General features: G+C 38.9%; 1 long non-coding RNA gene across 1 annotated transcript; it reads left to right on the top strand.

The window, feature by feature from the left end:
* The first annotated feature begins 481 nt into the window (after window positions 1–481).
* Window positions 482–3,256, top strand: LOC107186185. Its single transcript, XR_001516177.1, has 2 exons — window positions 482–689; window positions 2,183–3,256. It is a non-coding gene; the product is annotated as an uncharacterized LOC107186185 (long non-coding RNA).
* Window positions 3,257–10,290: the final 7,034 nt, after the last annotated feature.

Here is a 10,290-nt window from a genome sequence, read left to right as displayed (position 1 = left end):
GTGCTCCCTCTTTCTCACGCTGTCTCACTCCCCCCGGAGAGAAGGTATCGAAGCATCAAAACGATCGCGTTGGTCGGCAGCAGCTAGTCGCGACGAGAGCTCGACGCGTAGTGAAGACGACTACTCTACTAGATGGTTCCGAGCGAGCGGTACGACAGTGGCGGCGGTTCGGGTAGTCTGGCCGGGAAGCGTGGCCAGGTGACGAACAGAACCGAGCGGCGACGATGAGAGTCGAGGACGGCCGAGTTCGTACGTCGGCTGAGTCTCGTCGCTCGAATCTAGTGCTTCAGTGCATGCACAGCGGCCGGCCGGCGTGCATAGTCGGTGATAACGACGTTGCGCTTTCCCCCACCCCCGGCTCCCAGTTTTCTGTTTCACATTTGGGGGAGATCCTTTATATTTCAGTTTTATCGCCGCACACGCTGCGTCCCCGATACTACGAAGAAACCGTGCGCGAACGTAGAAGTCCATACCACTACTGGGAGGCGCGCCCTCGTGCTCGTGGGCCTCGTCGGCACCGGGCCTCGGGGGCCCGGGGGCCCTCCGTTCCCGTGACACACGCGGTTATGGAGCTCCTAGGCTCGTCCCGGTGCGGAACCAGCTACGATATCTGTGCGCGGGCGTTACCCCGTCGTCGTCGTTCACGCGTGCCAGTTAGAAATGCTCGTGCGACACAACAGTCAGGCACTGTACGTACGTTCTCGTAAAAGGTATCGCCGTCCATCGGAGTCAATTCTGCCGCGTGTTTTTTCGTGGATTGACAGTTTCTCTCTTTCTCTCTCTCTCTCTGTCTCTCTTCCCCCCCTTATCTCTCTCTCCTTTGCTGTCGTTATCTGCTATGCCCTGTTCGATCGGAAATTGGGTTATAACCTTTGGGAAGGGGAAACTCCGTTTTATTCGTTTGTCGTCTCCTTTTGTTTTTTTGTTTGTACCGGAAACGTACGAGTGTAACGATACAAGCCCTACCATCGCTGTGGGTTCGGATGAACGAATAATAATTCTGTTTTGATTGACACGTCGATGGTTAGGTTCGCTGTGCTAACCGTGCAATGTGAAGCTCTCTCGCTGTCAACGAAAGAGCTTGGTGAAAAAGCCGTTTGAATACCGCGGACGATCTCGACAGCACTGAATATGATAATAACAACAGTCGTTCTTTTCCGTTTCGTACGAGATTTAATTGTACGCGACTAGCAACACAGCGTTATCGGTACAGCTGAAACAAGCACACAAAACAAGGTCCTTTCTTCTTTTGTTCGTCGCGTACATGCTTTGAGAGTGGCTCTTGTCACGCGGTTATAATTGCTGCTCCATAAGCTGAAGAAGAGTCTTGCTTAAAAATCGAGGTCGTTGGGAAACAAAGAGTACGGCTTTTGTTCTTGCCCATTTTTTATTTCTCTTCCTAGACCGAAATTTTTGAGCGCGGTCACTCCTGTCTTATCGAGTGAGAGAGAGGAAAAGGTGGAGGTGGATCTTATTGTTTACCTGACATATCGGATACCTCGTGCCATTAGCGTTGATGCTAAAGAAAATCGACAACGAGCAGCTATTGAAGAGAAAGTCGCAATCGAAACTTCTTAGTTAGCACGTGAAACACGTGTGCACCGATGTATCGTCAATGCGGAACCAGAGCTGACCGAATCGATTGTCCATTGACGGGTCGAGAGGTTAGGATCGGTTGTTCTCACTGCAGACCAACATTCAAAAGTACAATTTCACCGAAGCGTGAGCAGTGTCTAATCGTCGAGTGTGTTACCGTAAACGCGACGTTAAAATTCAGTACTGTGTACACGCACGTCCACACATGACAACACATCGCGGAGTAACTGTACGGAATCGAAAATTAACGTACAGGCGGGGGGGACTATCCACGGTGAATAGGTAGTACATACCCGCGTCGTCACGATCGAACGCGCTTGTAGATACACGCTGAGCGTCTCTTTAGTCGCGAGCCATCGTCGTACTCTCCTTCTGTCCCATCCACGGTGCACCATCGACGTCGTTAGACGCTATCGCACGTAACTTCACGCCCAATCGATAGTTGTTCCGCGAGAGAGAGAGAGAGAGAGAGAGAGAGAGAGAGAGAGAGAGAGAGAGAGAGAGAGACGCCAGGCGAAGCTCCTTCTCCTCCCTCGACCCTGCGAAATCTTTGGACCTCTTTTCCGACGTGCGTCTGGTCGTGCAGGTGATATGCGGTACCGGGGGATCGTCAATAGACGCGACGCTGGCCTGAATCGTGTGTATGCGAGAGAATCGACCGTCCTGAAGCGCGAGGATACTACTATCGCGGGGCAACGATTTTCAGCGGAAACAGTCACGTTGTCAGGACGATGGATGAAGACCACGATGAAGTAAAAAATCATCGAGAAATAGTTTGGTGAACGGAGACGAGGGGAGGCCTGTTACTAATCGCGATTATCTCCGGTGGAGGCATATTGGTATACACGCGACAGAGGAGAAGAAGACCGGTGGAAAGAGTTTTCACGAAAAAAACTGGCGTCCCAAACACGTGACGATAGCTCTCGCGGGACTCGGACCCGTCGACGGACCAATGGTGGATCCCTGTCCAGCCGAGGCAGCGCCACGGGCATGCAATGCGGTCTGTGCGCCGTCGTCGCGGGACTCTTCCGGCGAGCTATGTGCATCGCGGGCAGCCGACGTGGCTCCGGAGAATCCTGCTACCAGGAGCTCACCACCGAGACCCAGGCACGCCGGCACTCGCAGCTCGCGCCCATCGAGACCGGCCTGAAGGCGGCTGAGATCGCGGAGCACGTTAAAGAGGCTGTTGAAACGCAGGAGGTGAGAGAATTTTACGCCCCACGGGTATAGTTCTGACGAGAGGGTAGCATGCTTTAAGGAGAGGAGTCAGTGTGTGACAGGGCGGAAAAAGAAACGGACTGACTTCGTGGGTAGGCACAGGGTCTTTGGACTGCTCGGCTGAACCGAACCCCTCGCTCGATTAATCAAGTGCTTATTCGGTAATATTTGTGGCTGTTTAACCACCACTTTTTTTGTTATCACTTGTAAGAAGACAAAGAGCCATTAAAATTAGCTATTTAATTGATTCAACGATGTGACAAACGCGCAGACTATTTTCTTTTTTTAAATACGTTTGGGGTTGTAAGACCCAGTCTCGACGTCGTGGTGCACGTTTGATACGGCCGTGCGCCTATTAGCAACAGGCTGTTACCCGTCGAATTAGTCTCGGGCAACTGTGTGAAAATAGTAGAGGGTCATTCCACGCAAAATCGGACACTTTTTGGAGTAACATTTCGGATTTTGTTGCCACGTGGATATGTTGTAATCTTTAGTAATATATAAACGTATTTCAAAGAGAATACGAACATTTTTTAAATTGCCGATTTTGCAGCTGTTTGAAATATAGCGTCAACGTTTTTCAAGAAATCATAACTGTTGAACTAACAAACTGATCAAAATTAGCTTTGTGGGTGCTTACAACGGACACACAAGAGTATCTAACAAAAAGTATTTCAATTTAAAAAAATATTTTTTAACCGTGTATTTTTCAATTGGGTAATTGCGCAGTTTAGCGGCTTTTATCAATTTTAGCTATTTCCTACGATTTTTGTTTATAGCTCCATTTAATCTCTAAAACGGAAAATCAAGCGGTGGAAGTCGAAAAAATAATGTACATTTGTTACTTGACATAAAAAAGCATGGGAAATTATTCAGATTTATACACTCAACACCAATTCAATGACCTTTGGATATGTTATGGAACTCAACGTTTTGAACAACTTTTTCTTCTACTTGTTAGCACCGTTTGAGCTTAGTTTCCGAGATATTTATAGCTAAAATTGAGAAAAGCCGCTAAACTGCACAATTACCACATAATGTTTATCAGAAGTTACAAGATCATACGTGTGGCACTCAGCAATACAGAAACGGTAAAGTTTCGAGATACGCGAACATAACAGTAAATCTAAAATTTTAGAAGGTAGTCTTAAATTTTTGTTCAATGTATGGTTTAAGAATGTGACATCTTCCAAACTATTCATCAGAAACTAACCTAGAATCGGGGTACCTTCATTGTGTCGTAAGTAAAAGTTACAGGGTCTTATGGTTTCGTTGTTTTATTTGTAGTTACTCATTTCAAAAATATAATTCAACTGTATCGTATGGCATTTAAGTCTTTGGTTTGACATTTAACTGACACCTCTGCGGGACGCGTACACCTACTTGAATTACCGCGTAGAGAGGACGAACGAGTTTAGCCAGACGATGATAATAGCGAATATGTCTTTTATAATCACGTTGACATGAAGTGAAAATTGCCGAAAGTATATAAGACACAGATTTTCATGCTATTATATTATTGCTTTCTGTACCTACTGCTCTAATAATAAGTCTGTGTTATCATTTTCACTCAGATAGAATCTTTAATAACTATAGGACTGAAGGCTTTTCGAAGTAGGGGAAATATATAAATTATGTGCCTACGTATACTTATAAACAAGCCATGCTTTCTTTTATAGTGCGACGTTTTACCATTGCATTAACATCTCAACTGCGGCATTTCATTATAGAAATCGACAATAAAATGTCAATTACAAATTTTCCATCTGTTCAAAATAATTTCTTATTTTTCGTTGTATTTTCAAAAGAGTTTTTTTAACTTATGCCACACTTTACCAATAGACTGGTTAATTTCGCTAGTGAAAGTCAATACAAATGATCATTTCCACCGAACATTTTCCAATGATATGTAACATACGTTTTACAGGAAATATATCTCTGATGGGCTGGCAAAAGAGTATAAGTCAGTATTATTAGTTTTGTAGAGAAGCACTTATAATATTTAATGTGCAATGTAAGATTAGGTGTTATATTTTGGACGTGAAAGTTGATAACATGTAATAGTGAAATTGACTTGTACTATTAAAACAATAAGTAAAGGACATCAGTGTACAATATATTAGCGTGCTTCTCCTGTTATTACTAAAATTTGACTTACACTCTTTTGCCCATCCACCACAGACATATAATTGAGAACTATGTTAATAGTCTCAAATTACATAAAATTAAAAATATTATTCTGTTTATATACAACATACTCTGTATTAATAGAATAAAAAGCAAAGAAGACCCCCTAGCTCTGAGTAAGTTATGAAGCTCAAGTTGCACACCCTAAAATTAATAGATTTTTTCTGACACGTATAGAAGATTTCAACATTTAATGGATTATTTATTGCGAAAATATAAGCTTAAGTTACATATGCGTTCCATAACGTTTGTATGCGCGATGTTTCGTTACATGCAAATCGTCAATGAGCAATCGAAGACTCCTCGGCACTGACAAGGAGAGGCCTCCAGGTGCAACGCTGGCTCTTTAATGAGGTTCGGCACAGTGACAGAGCTTGGAAATCTGAAGCCAAATATTTGTTTCAGTCGTATATGGTCAATTTATGAAATATTTAATGTTCAGTGTTGAGGAGCCTTTGAACTTTCATCGAGGATTTACTGTATACTCGCTAAATCGTATCTTGGATACCTGATTTCAACGCAAGGAGTTAATGTCTAGTTTTTATTTTTAAAAAGTTTTGTTTTTATTATTATTCTGTAGAAATTAAAAAGACATTCATACTTGCGAGCGTCCAGGTAAATTGTTTTCTTGAAAAGTAGTACAGAAAATATTGATGGGTTCTGTTCGTCTACCTCCTGCTTGAGTATGCGCGTTAAGATCATTATTATTGCCCGACAGAGCAGTATGTACCTACTTCATTTCAAAAGTGCAGAGAATTAAGGACACAAAACCACATTGCCTGTATTTCGAAATTGTTGTCGGTCGTAATTATTTTACTTTTTAATCCTCGCACGTCTGGGAGTGACACAACAGATGGAAGCAAGAATATCATTGGGTTGGCGAAAAAGTTCGTGCGGTTTTCAAGTTGACTGACATGGTCAGGCTGATGGAAACGGTTTTCTACGTTTGATTTCGATACTTGGAGTGCGATTTTCGTGTGATTTTCCGCATTATGTATTGAATATTATTGTCGGTTAAATAATAAATGTTCAGAAAAATATACCGAAATGCTCCTTTTGGATATCCATTTTTAAAATTATATCAAAGTAATAAAACGCACCCAATCTTTAAACTGTTTGGTTAAAGTGTACGGTCGAATGTTAGTTATCGAAGAACCGTATAATTTCAAGATATGAACTAAAGGTAGTTGCGTTTCTGAGCTGATGAAGACAATTATTGCTAAAAACCGTACGAAGTTTTTGGCCAATATGATATTTTGGCCCTCGAAAAAACGTTATCATACGCGGTTTTAAAGAAGGTACTACGTACAGAAATGTGAAGATGTATGGTTGAAAACTGTCGAAATTCGATATGAAAGAATTGGACCCTACTGGTTTGACCATGAGTATTGGTCCTACTACAAATTTCATTCGAATGATCTACACACACCAGTGTCATGTATCGATTAATACGTCTAATTCTGTTATAGGAGTACATATACTAATTCAGATGTGCACAGATCAAACTTTCATCTTTTAATACCTCTTTAAATCTATCCTTTTGCGTTCAAAATTTCTTAGTTTCGATGTAATTCGTACAGAAAATAGTTTCGTTTATTATATTGCATTTCATTACGAGTAAACATTGAATGTACATAGACCTTTAAATGTTCTCATTATTACAACATAAATTCAGCAGTTACGTCGACTAGGTTAAATAATCCTGCGCATTTATCGAATGAATACTAAATTTATATCTTTTTGATATGGTTTAACTACTAATTTAGTTTATCGAATAGAGAAACCGCTTAATTTTGTGAGTGTATTGTTTTAATATTTCAATTTATGAATGCAGTATCGGAAATTGATTAAATTCAATCCAATTTACAATATAGTCACAATCGTTTCTCTAATTGCGGCATCCATCGGTCGATGATTTTCTATGAGTAGCCCATTCAATAGCTACGCTGTCTGGCATAACATCGCTACTGGGACATCCACTCATTTCTTCATCAGTTAACGACACTCGACCTGATTTAAAATTCACAGCACCAGCAATGAGCAATTGCTTGGGAAGGACATTGTTTAATAAACATTGCCTTCAGCTTCGCTGATTATTACCTGCTGTTGCAGTTCCAAAAATTCACATTAACATTTCCTCATTTTACTACGTACATGGATAAATAATAAAAAGAAGGAAAGTATCAATCATGAATAAAATACTTGAAACTACCATAATCAATAAAATATCATTAATCAATACGCAAAAGCATTAAATTGTAAATAAAACTATCAGGCTTTTACGACTTGTACAAATTTTAAGAAGTAATTTTTTCTAAATTGGAAAATCGCAATCATTGTGCAATAAAAACTTATAGAATCTACTAATGATATCGGTGATGCAAGTCGTGACTGCTACAATTGTAGAAACTGTTTCTGCGACAGAAGTTTACATGCTACCATTTATAGCTTGTATATTCACTAATAGTATCTATTATTAAAGATAAAGGAATATCTGTATTTTGTGGAAGTATTGGTAAACCGAAATCTAAAATTTTTTGGATATTATTGTGCGTTCAAAGTTTCGTTAAAAAATAAGGATCACGAATCCATTTATTAAATATGCTACACCAGACATTAATTATGCGTCGTATTCGGTTATTAGTATTTTATCGCGAATGAGAATTTTCTACAGACAATGCGTGTTCATTATGACAATCGAGAATTCCATTGTTAGAAAATGTTGCCTTGTCGGTTCACAAAATTTCAAAAACGAAATGTTCATCTTATTGCGTATGTACATCTTCAGAAATACTGACAATAGTTCATCCGACGAATTTTTCCCTCATTCCTCATACAATAGAAAATCGATAAGAACGAAGTATCTGCATTTCTAGAATCTAGTAAGCAAACGATTTTGAAACGCCACATTTCTTGGAAATATCTCGAAGGGACGCATGAAAATTGGTTTTTACATACGCCAGCATAACATATTCTTCGTTATGTGAAATTGATTTTGATACAATCCTTCTTTGGTTCATACAACGTAGCTGTTTGCGCATAAATTCAATTCTAATTTGCAGAAGTACGTTCGTGTTGGCTCTTTTCGGTCAAAGAGGATTCTTTGTACAGTTTTGCAGTATCATAAGCATTCTGATTGCAATTTACTAAACACAAAAAACATATCTACATTTTTGCTTTGTGTAAATACCATGATTGTCTAATACTGAATGAAGCTGTACCGACGACAAGGTGTCTTACACTGGTTGATATCAGCGACTGATTAATGTTTACAAACATTGTAATGCGTGATACAGTAGTATACACAAACAGTATGTCAACAAAAGTGTGCTGATACGCAGGAATAATTCGGAGAAACTTAAAATTGACATATCTTTTAAACTAATAGTTTTAAAACGGAAGTACCTGGATTTTTATCGAATTTTATCGATCAATGTATGCAAAAAAATATAGAATTCTATTAAAAAGTGCAGTTACACGTTTCGGGTACATTGATGCATAAAAATGCATACAATTAATTCGAGAATATGCTCAATTCTAAACCACTTAATTTTGTTTTGTAACACTTTTTTTCCATCTCTAACGGTTTTAGAGATATAGCTCGTCTCAGTTGCATATCTTGACTTCATATATGTGATCCATATATAAAATCAAATAATTATTTAGAAGAATCAGTAATATAAGCACATCTTTGCACAAAACATGCGTCTGACTCGTCATCATTCGGGATTCACGTCTGAGAATAACCGAATTCAGATAAGTTATCTCTGACACGTAAACGGTCTTATTGAACAGGATTTCACATTATGTAGATATAACCTTTTTATATTGGAGAAATGACGTCTCTTACATATTTATTGCGTGTTTCGTAGAATTATAAAGTACCTAATGATAAACAATAATTCGCCTCGCTTCTAAATGATGGACACCGTGGAAGGAAAAGCGTAGCTGTATTCAACGTAGCGTATCTCAATGCCCTTTCTGTCACCAATGAAACTATTGCGGTTTTCTACGCGTATTACCAACGTTAACCCTCGTGCACTATTCAATATATTTTTACATTACTATTTCTTGAATTAACACTAGATCTAACAGCACTAAATGTATACTAAATTAAATTGTATAATATATACAATAATATACAGAATATTTAAGACAATCTAGCAGCATAATATACCATAAAATAAAATCTCTAGTAAATTAAAAGACAACGTAAATTCAGTCAAAAGCACAATTAAAATTTCAGTAACGGTAGAATAGTAAATCTGTCGTTTGATCGTTATACAGGGTCTCAGCTAACGTGATCACCTCGAATATTGACTTAACAGTACAGTTTATGAAAATTTTTAGGAGTAGAACATAATTGGCATCAAGGGCACATCTTATAAGGTACGTGCTTTTTTTGTGGGTGGAGGAATTTCGGAGATTTCAAGGTGACCTTGTTTTTTTTTAACAGAATGACCTATTTTTTTGTACCATAAATCAATAGAGTATCGAATTCTGAGTAAAAATGTGTTAACCTTCATACGTCCTAAACTTAATAGTTAACGAGATATTTACAAAATAATCACTGTATTGAAATTGAGGAGCATCAGTTCGAGCACCCATGTATGTATTTAAAACAGATACTTCCGAAATATAAATTTGTATTGCTATGATCTTTTTCGGTGTTGTATAGTTCTCTATTTATGAAGGTTGAATAGACCAAGTACTTATATTATCCAAATTATTTCTGATTTGAAACTTTCCATCTAAGATTAATGCTATTCAACATTTTTGGTGGACGTGGTAGTTATGTATGCATATGTAGGGTACTTCTGGTAGAGATGGAACACATTTTCAAAAATATCTCAAATTGATATATTTCAAAAATACTGAATATTATACTTGCCAGTTTGTGTAGTGAACTATATTATCTAGAACATGTAATTACCATACAGCAATATTTTTATAAATAGCTACGGAAATAAACAAATTACGTTAAGAATACTTCATTCTTAAAGTATTAATTTTAGTAAGAACTTAAGTTCTTTAAAATTTTTGGAATCACTCTTTCGAACAGTAGCTTCCGCGTTATCTGCTACTTCCGATCGACAACGACTGGAAGCACTTTTATCATTGTCCTTCATTCGCTCTTATTGTTTCTTTATTAATGGTGGTCGGTTCTTGGCATACCTGCCTACTTCAACAATTACCGCGATTCGGTTCGAATCTCTGCAATCTTTGTTACCCCGCGTCCCTGAAGTTTGTATTTTTGACATTGACACGCTTTACGTATGGTCTGTTCCA

The sequence above is a fragment of the Dufourea novaeangliae genome, unplaced genomic scaffold (assembly GCF_001272555.1).
Source record: "Dufourea novaeangliae isolate 0120121106 unplaced genomic scaffold, ASM127255v1 scaffold79, whole genome shotgun sequence".
In the NCBI taxonomy this organism is placed as follows: domain Eukaryota; kingdom Metazoa; phylum Arthropoda; class Insecta; order Hymenoptera; family Halictidae; genus Dufourea; species Dufourea novaeangliae.
Note: the sequence above shows the minus strand (reverse complement) of the source record. Positions and strands in the feature narration are given on the sequence as shown.